The sequence below is a fragment of the Macaca fascicularis genome, chromosome 4, assembly GCF_037993035.2.
Source record: "Macaca fascicularis isolate 582-1 chromosome 4, T2T-MFA8v1.1".
Classification (NCBI taxonomy): domain Eukaryota; kingdom Metazoa; phylum Chordata; class Mammalia; order Primates; family Cercopithecidae; genus Macaca; species Macaca fascicularis.
The window spans coordinates 109,167,645-109,184,217 of record NC_088378.1 but is presented as its reverse complement, the minus strand read 5'-3'; the positions used below and the strand labels follow the sequence as shown (position 1 = coordinate 109,184,217).

The 16,573-nt window shown below is 33.2% G+C and overlaps 1 protein-coding gene across 12 annotated transcripts in view; it reads right to left on the bottom strand.

Moving 5' to 3' along the window:
* Nucleotides 1–15,415, bottom strand: part of EYS (eyes shut homolog) — a 413,676-nt gene extending 398,261 nt beyond the window's left edge. For all 12 annotated transcript variants that reach the window (XM_065543880.1, XM_065543879.1, XM_065543882.1 and 9 more), the window contains exon 1: nt 15,331–15,415. The gene's annotated coding sequence lies outside the window, so the exon portion shown is untranslated. The remainder of the gene's footprint in view (nt 1–15,330) is intronic.
* Nucleotides 15,416–16,573: the final 1,158 nt, after the last annotated feature.

The window sequence follows — 16,573 nt, the reverse complement described above, 5'->3', positions numbered from 1 at the left end:
TTTTTGGTTCTAACACAACATGTAATATTTATAAACATGTAGAACTATCCAGTTCTGGAGAAAGAAAGCCATTCTTTAAAATATGTTTTCAAATTGCTACAAGTTTAAAAAAAGGTGGAAAGGCAATTTCCAGCGCTTTGCATTATATTTTATTTGAAAGATATAGAGTCTAGGCTAATTTTGAACTCATAGAGAAGCTTTATATTTTACTTTTTAGAATTTTGGAAATAATAATCGCACCATTACATTGTAAGTTTTTCATCCCTTCTTTCATATGGTCTTGGCTCCTGAGATATCTAGATGCTCAGACATCTATTAAGTAAATAAATAAATAAATACCATACACCACAAGGTGAGACATAGCTTGGTAAAATGGTCTTCATAAGTAGCACTATGCAAGAAAATAATATAAAGCATTCTATCAAATTTCCTAATAATAACAAGAAATCAAATAGATTTTATTGGTTCCTTCCTTTCTTCCTATTTTCCTTCCTTCTCTCTTTTCTTCTCTCTCCAGCCTTACTTCTGTTTTTTTTCCCTCTTTCCTCCCTTTTTCCTCTCTCTGCTCTCTCATTTTTCTCCATATGTATTCTACAATGAATTTATGTTGTATAATTTTTAGTTACAGTTTATATAGCTTGTAACTTTGTAAAAATGAAGAAAACATGTAGGAGAGCTCTGATAGCGACACTGCCCTCAAAAGCAAACTCTTTCTTTCTTTCTCTTTCTTTCTTTCTTTCTTTCTCTTTCTTTCTTCCTTTCTTCCTTTCTTCCTTCCTTTCTTTCTTTCTTTCTTTCTCTTTCTTTCTTTCTTTCCCTCCCTTCCTTCCTTCCTTCCTTCCTTCCTTTCTTTCTTTCTTTCTTTCTTTCTCTTTTTCTTTCTTTCTTTCTTTTTGTAAGTCTCGAGCCATAGTTACAACAAAACTGTACCAGTGGTGATTTACAAAGGAGGATGTTTGGCATTTTAGGGACACATTTGCTAGTACCATCCTGATTTTTAACATGAGGTTATTAAAAAATCTTTTACAATAAAACCTGCAGAAGTCACTAGTTTGATATTTAATATTAGAGAAGTATTAAGATTTGGAAAAGTACAGAATTTTAAGTATAAAGATAATGACAGAGAAAATTAGGAAAGGATAACAGGAGGAGTAAGAATTTGCTTTTATGCATCTGAGTTTAGAAAATCCATTTGAATTTTTTAAAAAGGACATGAAGTAAATGCAATGAGATATGGAAGATCTTATGTGTCTTATGTAATAATGGCTCATAAGACACCGAGGAAATGGTCAATAGATAAATCTAAGCACCCACCTCAGTTTGCACAGTACATTGCTGGTTTCTATGGGTTGTCCTAGACCTTTATTTTCATTTCAATTACTTTAGTGTTTACTACTTTTAAGAATGCCCTGATTTTGATGCTATAGTCACCTGATGAATACAGAATCCCCACAAGGAGAATGAAGAAAGTAGACAATATCAAAGATCAATAAAAAGACTGAAATGTTTGTTCTATAACTGAACATGATTGTTGAAAAATTATGTATAATAACAAAATTAGCCAGGCATGGTGGCGCATGCCTGTAATCTCAGCTACTCGGGAGGTTGAGGCAGGAGAATTGCTTGAACCCGGGAGGCAGAGGTTGCAGTGAGCCAAGATTGTGCCATTGCACTCCAGCCTGGGCAAGAAGAGCAAAACTCTATCTTAAAATATATATATATATATATATATATATATATATATATATATACACACACACACACACACACACACACACACACACACACATGCATATGCACTCTGCATACATTAGTATGTAAATATTTTTAAATTTAGTAACTTACGGAGCTTAATCATATTGCTATTTGATTCTTCATATATATATATATATATATTTTGTCTCAAAGTTGTGATGCAATTTAATGTTTTTGGTGATTGTTAAAAGAAACATCTTCAGGTGTATTTTTAAAACGACAAATATTTGCACTTAAACTAAATTATTCCTTCTTGATTATAATTTCTAAGCAGAGATTGCCCTTGTGTAATCAGTAGTATAGAAGAGGCTCAGGTAACTAAAACTATAAATACAGTTAACAATGTATTTTCTGGGGTCAGCCTGCCTCACTTGGAATCCCAGACCTAACACTGACTGGTTATTTCACCTGCAAATTGATGAACTTGTGCAAAATGATGTTAACTAGCAACAAGGCAAACCACTGGCTTGTTGTGGATTTTTTTTTTTTTTTAAGAAAATTTTGTAAAACCCTTAGCCATTTATATTTACCAATAGTTTGCTCTGCTATGTTAGATTGAGAAGACAAAAGAAAAATGTTCATTTTCTTCCTTCAAAGTGTTTAATAATCTCAAGAAAAGACAGCATTGCATAAGAAAAATCATTAATAAAAATACAGAATTTGATATAATGACTAAATGACAGAGAAAAATTCCTTAATCTCCCTAATAAAGTCATAAAAATTTTCAAAATGAAGGAGAATTTAAGGTGAGACCTGAAAGCTTAGGAAGAGTTGAAAGAGAGCAGAGGCAATAATTTGCAAAAAATATAAATTTTACAAGAAAACTACCTATCATTCAGTAATGTTGAAATACAATATGCAAGGGCAAATAGGTGTCCATGTGTATAGAAATAAGTGTTTATTTTGTTGCTTAAATGATTAGGCGCCACTGAGAAATTTTCAACAGAGAGTTATGTGTGCAATATTTTAAAAATACCAACCTCTGGGAAAAGTTAAATATTGATTGCAAAATTAGAAGAGACAACTCATGGTATTTATCACCCTTGTTTGGAGAGATTATGACAAATAATATTACAGTAGGATTAATAATATTTCCTGAAACTCTCAAAAGGTATATGGCTAGTAAAGAGTAGAATTAAAACATAATTCTGTTATTAAACTGCAGGTGTTCTCAGAAATTCTAATACATTTATTGGATTTTAATTTGATATATACCTCAGATCCAACGTAATCTTTTGATTTTTCTTCATATATCATGTAATGAAAAGTTTTCAGTGGGAAAATAGGAGAATGGTAGAAGTCAGTGAAGGAAAAAGGGAGAAGAAGTTGGGTGACAGCCATATTAAGTTGATGCATACTAAAGATCAAGGAGTCAATAATTGTTATTCTTTTTACTTTGCATGCCTTAGCAATGTTATATCTATATGTAACTATTTCTACAATATCATTTTGTAAATACTTGCACATACAGGTAATATAGCTCTGTCAAAAAGTTGATTTTCTGTTGACTTTTATAGAAAACTAACTTTGTAGTCAAGTATAAAGCTATATAAACATAGTTAAATAATTACAAACTAGCCATTTGGCTATTCTATATCCTGTGAATATTCAAACACATACAGAAACACACATGGTTCTGTATTTATAGTGTTAAGAAATGACAAGCTAACTGCAGCTTGGGCATTTTACTCAAATTTGGTCTAAAATAATTATTCTAAAGTCATATGAAATCCCAGAATTCAGCTGGGATTAGAGGGAATGATCTATCTTGTTTTGGCAGGAGAATTTATAATAGTTAATCGAATAGGTCTCTTTCCTACTCAGCAATCCTGTAAGACAAAAGTTCCTCTGCCTGCAGTAGTGAACACTGAGATAAAAGTTAAAGATTCTGCTGTATTCTTCAAAACGACTGACTGGTTCCTGAGCCAATATGCCTGTTCTGATTAAACATTTTATGGCAAATTCTCAGAGATATATTTAAAAATGTCATACTCCTGGTTTAAAAAATTCTATATATTTATTTAAACATCTTTATTTATTTTACCATAGTTGGTTAAAAATGCAAACTGATTCTAAAATATGATTCGTTGTTTTCAAACTGTATTACATAAATATGCTATAAGAATATTAGACAATTTTTAAAGTTAGTAACTGTGAGCTGATTTTAATCATTTATTTGGGAGTAAACTATGTATACATTTACTCATTTTGTGTGGTTGTTCTTAATGGTAGTCTTGATTTTCTTAGTTGCTATCAATATTACAAACCTCTTTCTCTGTTTTTGATAAGCTAGATTATTAAATGAAGGAAAATTTATGGAAAATATAGGGGGAGCTAAGAATATGGAAACTTCTTCAAATCCTCAATTATATAACATATATAAAAGTATCGTGTAAGTTATCTCACTGGTAAGGTAAGGCAGTACTTGAGTGTTGCACATCCTAAAAATGAAATGCTATTTTAATAATGATAAATAATTCAAAGATCACTTAAGCGATTGTAAATGAAATATTAAACTTTGAAATTTATTTTATGCACTCCTTAAATACATTGACAAAAATGTTTCTAAGAACATTAAAAATCATCCAGAGTACTTATAATATAGAATTCTTAATCTATATTGTTTCTCCTGATAAAGGTAAGAGCTATCGAACAGTATATGTCTTTACTTTTAAAATATACCACATTGAATTTCATAAGCTTAGTCGGGTTTTTGTTAGGATACCAAAGGCATGAAAAGATTTGATAGTTAAAAAATTCAAACAGCAGCCAGATTACATATATTCTGAGGCATTAATATCTCACATATATTCTGACATATATGACTTTGTGTGTTTCTGTGTGTGTACACTTATACATATAATGATAAATTCACTTTGGATAAAAAGGTATGTTTTCTCTCTTAGCTTTAAAATTATTATAATTAACAGTCTCTAATAATTAAAATGATATAGATTAAAAAGTCAATTCTCAGTGTATATTTATCATGATGTATAGCTACTTCATAATGCATACTTTAGATGTTTTAAAACTATTCTTCACATGCTAATGTGAAATTCATGTTAAGGGCATATTCACACCAAAGTGACTTTTACATTAAGTGTTTACTGCAGGCATGCTTTACAATGTACACATGATCATCAAGGCTTGAGTGACCATTTGAGGTTTGACCTTGTATTCTATTTGTGCAGGTAGTCTTTCAGTAGATCTGACATTGATCATCTGTCAATTTGATTTTCTAATCTTATGAGATTCATTGTAAACAAAATAACTAAATGTTTGCAGGCCCACAGAGAAAACACGACAGGTCTGCATTTTATTTCTGACAGAAGCATTCTTTTCAATCAAGCTTAAAAATAGAAGAAAATAACAACAGTATTTCTTCATTTTATGAATTCTTACCAAATGATTGGGTCCGAGGCATTTAGAATTTAAAAACAACTAACTTAAATGTAGAAAGAGCCTGGCTTGTGAAGTTATAAAATTAGACTATGGAACCAATAACAAGCATATGTTAATGAAGACATGAAATCATCATGGCATTTCATCTATCTTAGTCACAGCCTCTCAGTATGCTGATTGCCTAGTACATTGTATCCCTAGTCACAGTTTATAAGGCACAAGAAGACATTTTCAGAATCCACAAATGAAGACAATATGTGACATTTCAAAACTGCTGTACTACCGCAATTAGTGGAAAATGTACAAAGTAACAAATACGACATTTATTTCACAAAGAGTGGCTTAAAGACTTGCTTAGCTCATGAGCTTCCTATGAAACATTGTCAGGTAATATTTACGTCAGGTAATATTTATGTGTGTCAGAGTGGGAGGGAGCGGGGATATGGTTTAGGTCAGACTCTGGGAGAAGGCATGTATTATTTCAAATACGATATCTGGGAAATACTTACTTGTCTGACAAAGGTGCATCATTATACATAATGAATAGTTGCCTTCCTAAGCACTGACACAAATAAATATTTATCTTCTGTACGTAGATAGATGACTTGCATTAAAATTTATAAATTTTGTATTGCTTAATTGAGAAAGCATAATCTCTGAATATTAATAGCATGGAGATTTAATGAAGCTTTTGTCATAATGCAGTACATTTCTCAACATTCTCTAATAAAAGTTTTTTTAGCTAATTCAAAATACTGGTGGGTTCTATATAATTAATGCATAGATTAAATATGAACTATAGGTTATCTCAACAATATATGAATATTTCTTGAATTATAAATCGACAAGAGATATGAGCTGATGAAAACTATCCACACTTAATTTTAGGATGCTAAAAAATGAAGAATGCACCTAGAAATTGTATTCTATCTAACTCAGATGTTATACCACATCTTCCTCTGAGTGTTCTCCCACAACTGTGGTGTGTACTACTGTTTTTTGTGAATTTCATGGCACCTCTGGTTCCTATTACATGAATTGCTAAAACATTTACCATGCTGCAGTTGTCTATACGTGTTATCCTTTGACTTCCTCATACACCTTTCCTTACTAAAATTCTACGACTTTGCATCAGCACAGTGTTTGCTAGTTAATTGTAGAAGTTTATTTTTTTTCTAAAATTCTCCACAGAAACCATTAAACATGAATTGTTTCACCATAAGAAAAACTAAAGAATCAGCCTTCCTAATAGTATTCAAAACAGATCACTTTTCCTACAAATTACTTTTCTAAACTGATATAACATAATGTGTATTTCTTCAAACTAGTCAATAAGTAAAACAAAATCACCAGAGTTTTCACATTTGATTCGGCACGAGCTTCATTTGTTATTCATGAATTAAATTTACTTTCTATGTAAATATTTCTCCCAATTTTTCTTACCATTTTGTCAATGTTAACAACGGCACTTGATTCTTGCCAAGTGAAAATAATTTTATTATCTTCTACTTGCATACTTATTCGTTTTAGATCATGTCTATATTTTTGTTTTATTACTTTTACTATGGTTGGATATGATATTTTGGGTGCTTATTTGTGCTTATAATGAAGTTGAAGTTTCACATAATTTTATTCTTCTTTACAAGTATTTTTATCAAAAATATGAAACTTTATTTTACTTATAATTGAAAATTGAAATTATGAATTTCCCTTACTGAATAAATATTTGTCAAATTTCACTCAATATTATGGTTCATGCTGGGCAATGGTAATTCCAAAAATAAAAAGAAAAGAAAAACAAAAAAAGACAGATGCAGACCTTGCTTTGAACAAGTTCACAAAGAGGTAGGGAATCAAATAAGCCAACAGATGTAAGTAGTAGTCATGTACCCAATTTCACAGAAAAAGTCTGACATGAGCATGTATAGTAGCTGCAAAATAACCTGGTGTGTATAATCTATTCATTTTAAGGCATGGAGATTTTTAACTGATTGGGTGCTCATCAGTGAAGAGTCGAGAGGGAAGACATGAACATTCTTCTGTAAAATGACAGGAAGCCCAAGAGCTGGAGTAACTGGGCGAAGGAAGTGAATGGTGAAATATGGAAAGGGACAGTTCTAATCAAAGTCTTATTAATGAAGGCCATGAACCAACCAAGCTCAGTTTGGATTATTCCCTTAAAACTATATAAAAACATCACAAGGATTTATGAAAGGGAGTTAAATAATCACATTTTCACTTTTGGAGAGATCATATGGCATCATAGCTGCTCACAAGACTGGACCCTGGGAGACCAATTAGGAAACCATGGCAATAATCCAAGTGAAAGACAATCAGGACTTAGAAACTAAGACCGTGTCAGTGGCATGGGAAAAAAAGGGGAAGCATTTTAATGATAGATATTAGGAAACAGAGTCGGCAAAAGCTTTTGACAATTGGGAAACAACAAAGCCCAGGAATCAAGTAGACTACAGCAGAACTATCCAAAGGTTAAATGGAGATACTGTGGCTACACATATGGTAAATATTCTGTTACACTTCAATTATTTTAACTTTTTTTTATTTTTTATTTTTTGAAAGGGAGTCTCGCTATGTCGCCCAGGCTGGAGTGCAGCGGCCGGATCTCAGCTCACTGCAAGCTCCGCCTCCCGGGTTTACGCCATTCTCCTGCCTCAGCCTCCCGAGTAGCTGGGACTACAGGCGCCCGCCACCTCGCCCAGCTAGTTTTTTTGTATTTTTAGTAGAGACGGGGTTTCACCGTGTTAGCCAGGATGGTCTCGATCTCCTGACCTCATGATCCGCCCGTCTCGGCCTCCCAAAGTGCTGGGATTACAGGCTTGAGTCACCGCGCCCGGCCAAAAAGTTATTTTAACTTTTAAAACATATGTATGGTAGTATTGATCTAAATGTTTTTCTTTATCTTCTTTCTTTCTTTCTTTTTTTTTTTTTTTTTGAGACGGAGTCTCGCTTTGTCACCCAGGCTGGAGTTGCAGTGGCGCGATCTCAGCTCACGGCAACCTCTGCCTCCTGGGCTCACGCCATTCTCCTGCCTCAGCCTCCGGAGCAGCTGGGACTACAGGCGCCCGCCACCATGCCCGGCTAATTTTTTTGGTATTTTTAGTAGAGATGGGGTTTCACTGTGTTCGCCAGGATGGTCTCGATCTCCTGACCTCGTGATCCGCCCGCCTTGGCCTCCCAAAGTGCTGGGATTACAGGCGTCAGCCACTGCCCCCGGCCTTCTTTCATATTTTAAATTAAACTTCTGAGGCATAATATTGAGCTATAATATTTACTATATTCATTAAGCCTCAGGCACACTTTCTTACATTTATTGTGTCTGAAATTGGAATGCACCTTACATTTCTTACTCTTAACATATCATCATCAACACAAAGCCCATTTCATGTCTGGGTTGTCCCTTATTTCTTAATCCCCATCCCATCTGCTTCCTGTCAAAGGAAACCATTTGTAATGTGTTTGCCGTATGTTCTTCAGCATAGATACAGTCTTGTAAAACGTAGTGTGGGTTTGTGTATTTTCAGCTCCATTAAGGGTTTTGTAAATCCCATCTCTGTCCTACTTTACTCATTCAGGCTTGTTTGGGGACCAATCCATGTCACATATCTGGTTTATTGTTTCATATTGCTATACAGCATCTCATAGTGTGATTTACTGTATTTTATTTATCCATTCTTCTGGAGATGGATACACAGGTTGCTTTCAACTCCCTATTGCCATATACACCATCCTTGTATAGATCTTTGCAATAATTTCTCAGGAGTATGTATCCAGGAGAGGAATCCTTGCCTGTACATTTTAAATATATTTCTTCCTCAAAGAGTATTGGAAAATTTATTTGACGATGAATATAAAAATATTTAAAATTATTCTCCCATTATTGAATAAAGGGGATTGCGGCAACAGGCTACCTATGTGCATAAAATAAGACGAATGTCTATTTTACTCCTTATGCCAGAATAAATCACAGATGGATAAATATTCAAACATTGAGAAGAAATGAAGTCATATTAATACTGGGAGAAAGAACATGGGCAAATTGAAAATAATCTGTCCATTTTTCTAGCTTCCCTATTACCGTCCTCCTTCATGCTTGCTCATCTCTCAGCAGTCAGGTCTCCTCACACAACTGCCAAATGATTATTTTAAAACTGACCAATAATATTCCTGCACTGTTATAAAAATCTGTTTAAACATTAACTTGAACTGCAATGCTTCCTGACCTCCCAGTCTAAAATACCCTCCCAGGTAATGTCTTCTCACCCTATTTGAATTATCTGGATAGCTTCTATTATTTATTCTTTTCTTGCTTATTTGTTTGCTGGTTGTTTTCTCACACCTCTCCAGAAATAAAAGGTTAACAAAATTCACAAACTTTGTTGTCTAATTTGTCACTGTTTTCTCGGGACCTAGAATGTGCAGGGAATATAACAGTGCATTTGTTGCATAAATAAATAAATAAAAGGGCATATATATATATATATATATATGCTTTGTAATATCACAGTTTAGAAATATTTCATAAGGTGTTGAGTTATATTCTTCTAATACTTGAACATATTTCTCTGACCTCAGTGCAAACCCACAAAGGTAATATTGGACATTTAACCATCAAGCTGAAGCCAAACTTATATTTAATGAGCTAATCTCAACATGTTGTGCCCTGTGGGGTAATGACTGACAGATGCTTAACAAGTCATCATCGCCACGGAGTAGAGAGATGATTAGGATCAGTTTGTTGCCCTACCATATCCTCATTGGCTCTCAGTTATTTCTTCCATGTTTTGGAGAGAATATTTCTCTACTTTGTTTTTTTGACTATTTTCTTTCAAAAATAAAAGAATCTTTTTTTCTCATTACATTTTATTTTTAATTGCTGAAGCTACTTAATTTTATTTTAATTTTCAGTGTTTCAAAATAAGTTGTAGTTTATGAACAACCAAAAAAGCTCATTAAGCTTACTGACAGTATTTATACTAATTTGATAAACATTGGCTTACTTATTTTCTGTAATAACCAAGAAAACAGATTATCTTATAAAGCATATAAGGTGAACAGGTGCGGTGGCTCATGCCTTGTAATTCCAGCACTTTGGGGGACCCAGGTGAGCGAATCACTTGAGGTCAAGAGTTTGAGACCAGCCTAGCCAACCTGGTGAAAGCTTGTCTCTATTAAAAATACAAAAATTAGCCAGGCATGGTAGCACTTGCCTGTATTCCCAGCTAATTGGGATGCTGAGGCAGCAGAATCGCTTGAGCCTAGGAGGTGGCGGTTGCAATGAGAAGAGACGGCGCCAGGGCATTCCTGCCTGGGTGACAAGAGTGAGACTCCACGTCAATAAATAAATAAATAATAAAATAAAATATATAAGGCAATCTATAAATACATAGATACGTGTGTGTGTGCACGTGTGTGTGTGTGTGTGTATGTGTGTAAAATGATGATTAATTTTATGTTTTAACTTGGCTAGGCCATGGTGCCATAGTATCCCCTTTATGGTCAAACATCAGTTTAGATGTTGCTATCAAGGTAATTTTTTAGATGTTATTAACATTTAAGTCAGGAGACTTAGAGTAAAGAAAAGTGCCTTCCACCATGTGAGTGAGCTTCATCCAATAACTTTAAAGCTTTTAGAGAAAAGACTGAGGTCCCCTAAAAAGAAAAGTATTCGGCCGGGCGCGGTGGCTCAAGCCTGTAATCCCAGCACTTTGGGAGGCCGAGATGGGTGGATCACGAGGTCAGAAGATCGAGACCATCCTGGCTAACACGGTGAAACCCCGTCTCTACTAAAAATACGAAAAACTAGCCGGGCGAGGTGGCGGGCGCCTGTAGTCCCAGCTACTCGGGAGGCTGAGGCAGGAGAATGGCGTGAACCCGGGAGGCGGGGCTTGCAGTGAGCTGAGATCCGGCCACTGCACTCCAGCCTGGGCGACAGAGCAAGACTCCGTCTCAAAAAAAAAAAAAAAAAAAAAAAAGAAAAAAGAAAAGTATTCACCCTCTAGACTGCCTTCCAATTAGAGCTGCAGCATTAACCCTTCCCTAGATCTTCAGCAACTGGCCATGCAAATGTCAGACATGCCAACCTGCACAATCCCGTGAACCAATTCCTTAAAGTACCTCTCTCTCTCTCTCTTCTCTCCCTCTCCTCTCTCTGTCTCTCTCTCTCTCTCTCTCCATATATACACACACACACACACACACAGAGTACCAATAGAATGTGTGTACATAAAACACATACACCTACACACACACACATCCTATTGATACTGCTACTTTGGAGAATTCTGACTAATGCATGCATATATACAGGCAGATAGATACATAAACCATAAACAGATACATAGAAAGATACATGGATAGATATATAATAAAAAAAATATGTGAGCAATAATTCTTTTTTTATAAATTTAATTGTTAGTTGCTAATTTCCAAACTTATATCCTAAAATGTAAATAATACATTGAATAAACCATTTTAATAGTTGCATATTAACTTATAAAATAGATTTTATGCTAATGTTACATTTTTATCGAGAATATATTCCTGTCAAAAATCTGAATGAGCAAAGTGCATTGGTTCCATGTGTGTTTATTTTCTACACATAAAAATTGAATTTATATTTACATTTTTTAATATTAAAATTATTTTTTGTCTATATTTACATTGAAGTTACAATTCTACAAATGATAAATTAATACTTTAGAAGTAATGAAAGAAAGCTCTTAGAAGAAATCTGATTAATATTTTGAACTAACATTGTGAGAAATTCACATTATCTCAAAGTATTTTACTGATATTTGGAACATCTAATGACCTTCTCTCTCCCCAAGACCTTGAGGAGAGAAAAATGAATTGTTTCTGAAAATTAACTGTAAAATCATTATGTAATGGATTGGCATGGTGCTACAAATTCACTTCAAAGATGCTGTCCAAGACTGTCAGATCTGGCTGTAATCTGATAAACACAGTATTAATATGTCTGGAGAACGACTGAGTGAATTGAAAGTGGGGGTCCCTGAGAAGGAAGGTGAAAAGAAGAGCCATGGAAGCAATATTAGGCAGAGTCTTCAAGCAGATTCTAAGGAGGAGTAAACGCTGATATAAAAAACTCCACTGGAACAAGCCCAGTATTAAATATGCCATCATTGTGCATGTGGGTGCTTTGAACTTGCTTTGTGTAATAAAGCATGCAAATCACATAACTCATAATCCTTAATATGTATTGAGTTCTCAGCTCACAGATCCTGTTCATAGCACATTACATACAATATTTTATGTAAGCCTCAACTCAACTAGATGAGATGTGTACTATTGTTTCCATTTCATAAAAATTATCTCCATTTTATGAAATAAATTTGCTAAAAATTGCAGAGCTAATGAGTGACAAACTAATAGTCTTAAACCAGTGTGTCTGACTTCCCAGGCTATGCTCGATTACTCTGCTAAGCTAATCTTTTCCAGATTCAGATTCTAAATTCAACAAGTTCAGTTACAATTAAAATTCAGGTTTACATTTACTTGTTCAAAGAAAGAATGTGTGCTTGATGGAGAATATACCTCTTCAGACTTTGATGTGGTTCTATTTCTTGTCACAAAATAATAGACTGTTACACATTTATAACTTAATATTCGGTTATATTTGATTTCTCAGTAGCTTTCCAAAATAGATAAAACATAACAACTCATGAATAGACACCGTCTATTTCATCAGGAAATTTAGTTAGCACCATGAATTTAGTAAATACTGTTTTGATCATTAGAAAATGCACTTGGTGAAAATAAGCATAACCCTGAAAGTAAAATGCACCAAATCTTACACAGCAGCGATGCACTCTCTCTCTGAGTTCTCTTGGGGCAAAACCCCGAATATGACCTGAGGCACATTTTCTAATCTTTATTTCTTCCAGTTCATTCAAGGATGAAAATTGTTTCTTCAGCATTATTTTCCAGGGTTATTTTCTGAAGTGTTAGTTTTATTATATTTAAAAATAGAATTTCCTCTAGGAACACATGGCCTTTCATAAAATGGTATTTTTTTTTCATTTTTTTATTTCAATAATAGAGAAGTATAATAGGCATTCATTTATATCAGTTGGGGTAGCAAAAACTTATATGATTAGACCACCTTCTCCAGTGTTATATGGGCACCATAAAAGTTACCATGAGCCTCTGCAAGCATACATGATTTTCATCAAGATTATTAAGTGGTTAGCCTCCTGACAACTTAGGGCACTCATGGGGAGCAATTAACTCTTTGGCTACTGCCATTTAGGGCAGGAGCTTGGCCAGAGTCAAAGAATCTGGGCTGTGTAAGAGGAAAATGTATTCAGGGAACAGCTAAGCATAGCTTAATGTACTCAGGGCTTTTTGGCCACTCTTCACCAGAAATGTTTTATTTATTTTGTTCCTTTCCTCTTTTTTGTTTTCCCTAAGATTTTTTTGTTATTGTTTTAAGGATGCTACCGAAGGGTAAAATGGAACCAAGTTTGTCAATGTAGTTTTGTTTTGTTTTTTAACGTATTAACTCAATATTTGTTGAATGCCTCCAAATCAAAGCTTGGTATTAGGTTTTGGTAATTTAATGGGAAAAGGGGCATTGTGCTTATTCCCTATGCTCACAAGTTATTCTCTAGTTGGTTAAAATGCAGAAAATTATACAAACTGTGTGTGTCATTTATTTATGGCAACTGCAAACATGGAAGTCTCTTCATGGTTTGGCATTTGAGTTCTTGAATATTGAGTATAGTTAGGATTAAATCAATATCTATGCCCTTTTCCTTTCTAAATAGTAAAGTGTTGCAAACACTTTTGTTTAAAAGGGTCATTTTTAGGCCAATTAAAATTGTTAAGGTAAAAACTGAGAATTATTTTTTAAAAATCTGAATTATTAACAATTGCAATTGTTGTTGATAATAAAAACACACTTTATCCACTAGCAATATTGTATTTTCTTAATCCTGCTAATAACATAAAATGCATCATTATTACCTAAATATTAAGTTTTAAATAAAAACTTGTTAGAATAATATAAATATAGTACAAAAATTAACTGCAACATAATATATATGAAAATTAAAGACAAAATAATATATATCAGTATGTTGCATGCTTCAATATTCATTTCGTATGTATTTTATGAAATCACACTTAATAATTTTAGGCAGAATGATCGATAGACATATACTCATATCATATAGATGATATAAGTATATATATGAGTATATATGCATACACTAGTATATATATATTAATAGTTTCTAATGTTATGTAATTAACTTTGAAAATAACATTAACCTTTAAGGTAAGCAATAGTCCCTTATTTTAATATTGCATACTAAGTAATTACAAATAGTTCAACATACATGATTTCTGAAAGATTTAAATAATATTTTTAAGTTCATTAAAATCATAAGAATTAAACAGAACTAATAAATCTTATTGAACCATGAATCTCCTAAATAATAAAATAAGATTGGTAGTGTATTAATAAGAGTGTTGTACCTGTGAAACACCTTTACGCTTTCTTTTTAAAAATAAAAAATCACAATAAAGCTGTTAAAAATCATCATATCTGATCAGTTGTAAGAAATCTTAAATAAACAACCATGTCCAAAGGAAACACTATCCTCAGAGTGCCATTGAGGAGGAAAAAAATGTTGATCATTAACATGAGAATAAACATCCAACAAAACTAGTATGAGTATCTCTAGATTTATGGCCAAAACTTTTCTAAACAAACTGAAAAATCATACAGTTTCATATGCAATTGACTTTTCATGGCTCTATGTATATGCTGGCAGACAATGGGGGAAAATCTTAAAAATCAAAAGCAATCATAAGTACTTCATGACTAAATAAAGATTCTCTAGCAATCCCCCAGATCCTGTTTCTCAAAGGAGGTGAAAATTATATTCTTTGTACATCCAAGGAGGTATAAGGTATAAGCACAGGTTGTTCTTGATTCAAACCGAATGAATATCCTTAAGAAAATGACAGAAAATTTAGTGAAAATGTTTTGTAGAGAATAAGTAAAAATAACTGGTTAAAGAAATGCTTATGATTACAATTAGAGATCTTTGTAGTTGTGTTCAGCTAGGCAGTGTTTTTATCTAGTAACAGAAAAATAATTTCTAGGTGGAATCAAGTATAACTTACCCCAACCATTAGCCAAGGAAGCTTGCAACCCTAGGAGGCTTCTGATTACGGTTAATGTCTGCTAGCATGTATCACTTTGTTTCTCAGAAGCCTAATCCAATAAAGCTTCCTTTATATGTGGCTTCTGAAACACAGCACTAAAAGCCTTAACCTTTTGCAGTATAAAGGTAAAGTCATTAAAGCCATGTGCAGGCTGACATAAGGCCTGGCCTTTATTTAGCTAATCTGGAGATGAATATAGCAAATCACCATCTGGAGCTTTGTGTAAATCCATAAACAAAATACTTCTCTACAATTTAATTATTCCCTATTTTATTTGTAACTCACAATTTTCATTGCTAACTTCATATGTCTCAGTCTGAATGCTTTCTAGTGTTTTGAGAGATTATTACTTTTTTTTTTTTTTTTTTTTTTTTTTTAAACTCAGATACAGACAGTAGGAGAAAGAAAAAGGCTTTCTGTTGCTAGGGAAACCTGATGCTGAAGGTTTAGTAACAACCTCCGATGGTGTTGTACAGCAAAGGCTGTCAGGGTAAGAGAACAGAAAGGGGGCCTGTTGATGCGAAGAATGATTTTAGTATGTTACTTATTGATTCCATGATGATCTTTATAAAAGAAATAATACAGAATCTATCTTTTTCTAAAGGAGAATTATGGGACCATAACAAAGAAAGCCTCAAGAAATTTATACCATTGAAAGGTAGAATAAATGAAATCTCACCTCTATCTGTGAGTTTATAGAAAGAACAGTTACTAAGTGTGTTAGAATTTTGTCAAATTAAGATTCTATTAGTATATCCTGAACCCACAGTCCCAGTTGGACATTGGCTTTAATAGTATCTTTATATTTTCAAATTACTAAATTAAACATAAATCGTTTGTATTATACTTGATCCTGCAGTGTGTGAAACATATATTTAATCAATCTCCTAATGAAAGGAAATATTTTAAAATATTAAAATCACACTGTAGACAAACTATTTCTATTTGTAGCAATAAATAAAATTATACATATGTGTATATGTTTTAATATGATTTATTCTTAATATAATTTATATAATATTTACACATTTTTCATGAATCAAAATGCTACTAACATTTTGTTATCTAAAGTGAAGAACTTTTATCTGTTGACTCATGGAAATGAGTTATTCATGATTATACATTGTGGCCTCCCAAGACAATTTACGCTGAACATAACATAGTATCATGATGCACATATCCATTTTTATCTGGAAAACAG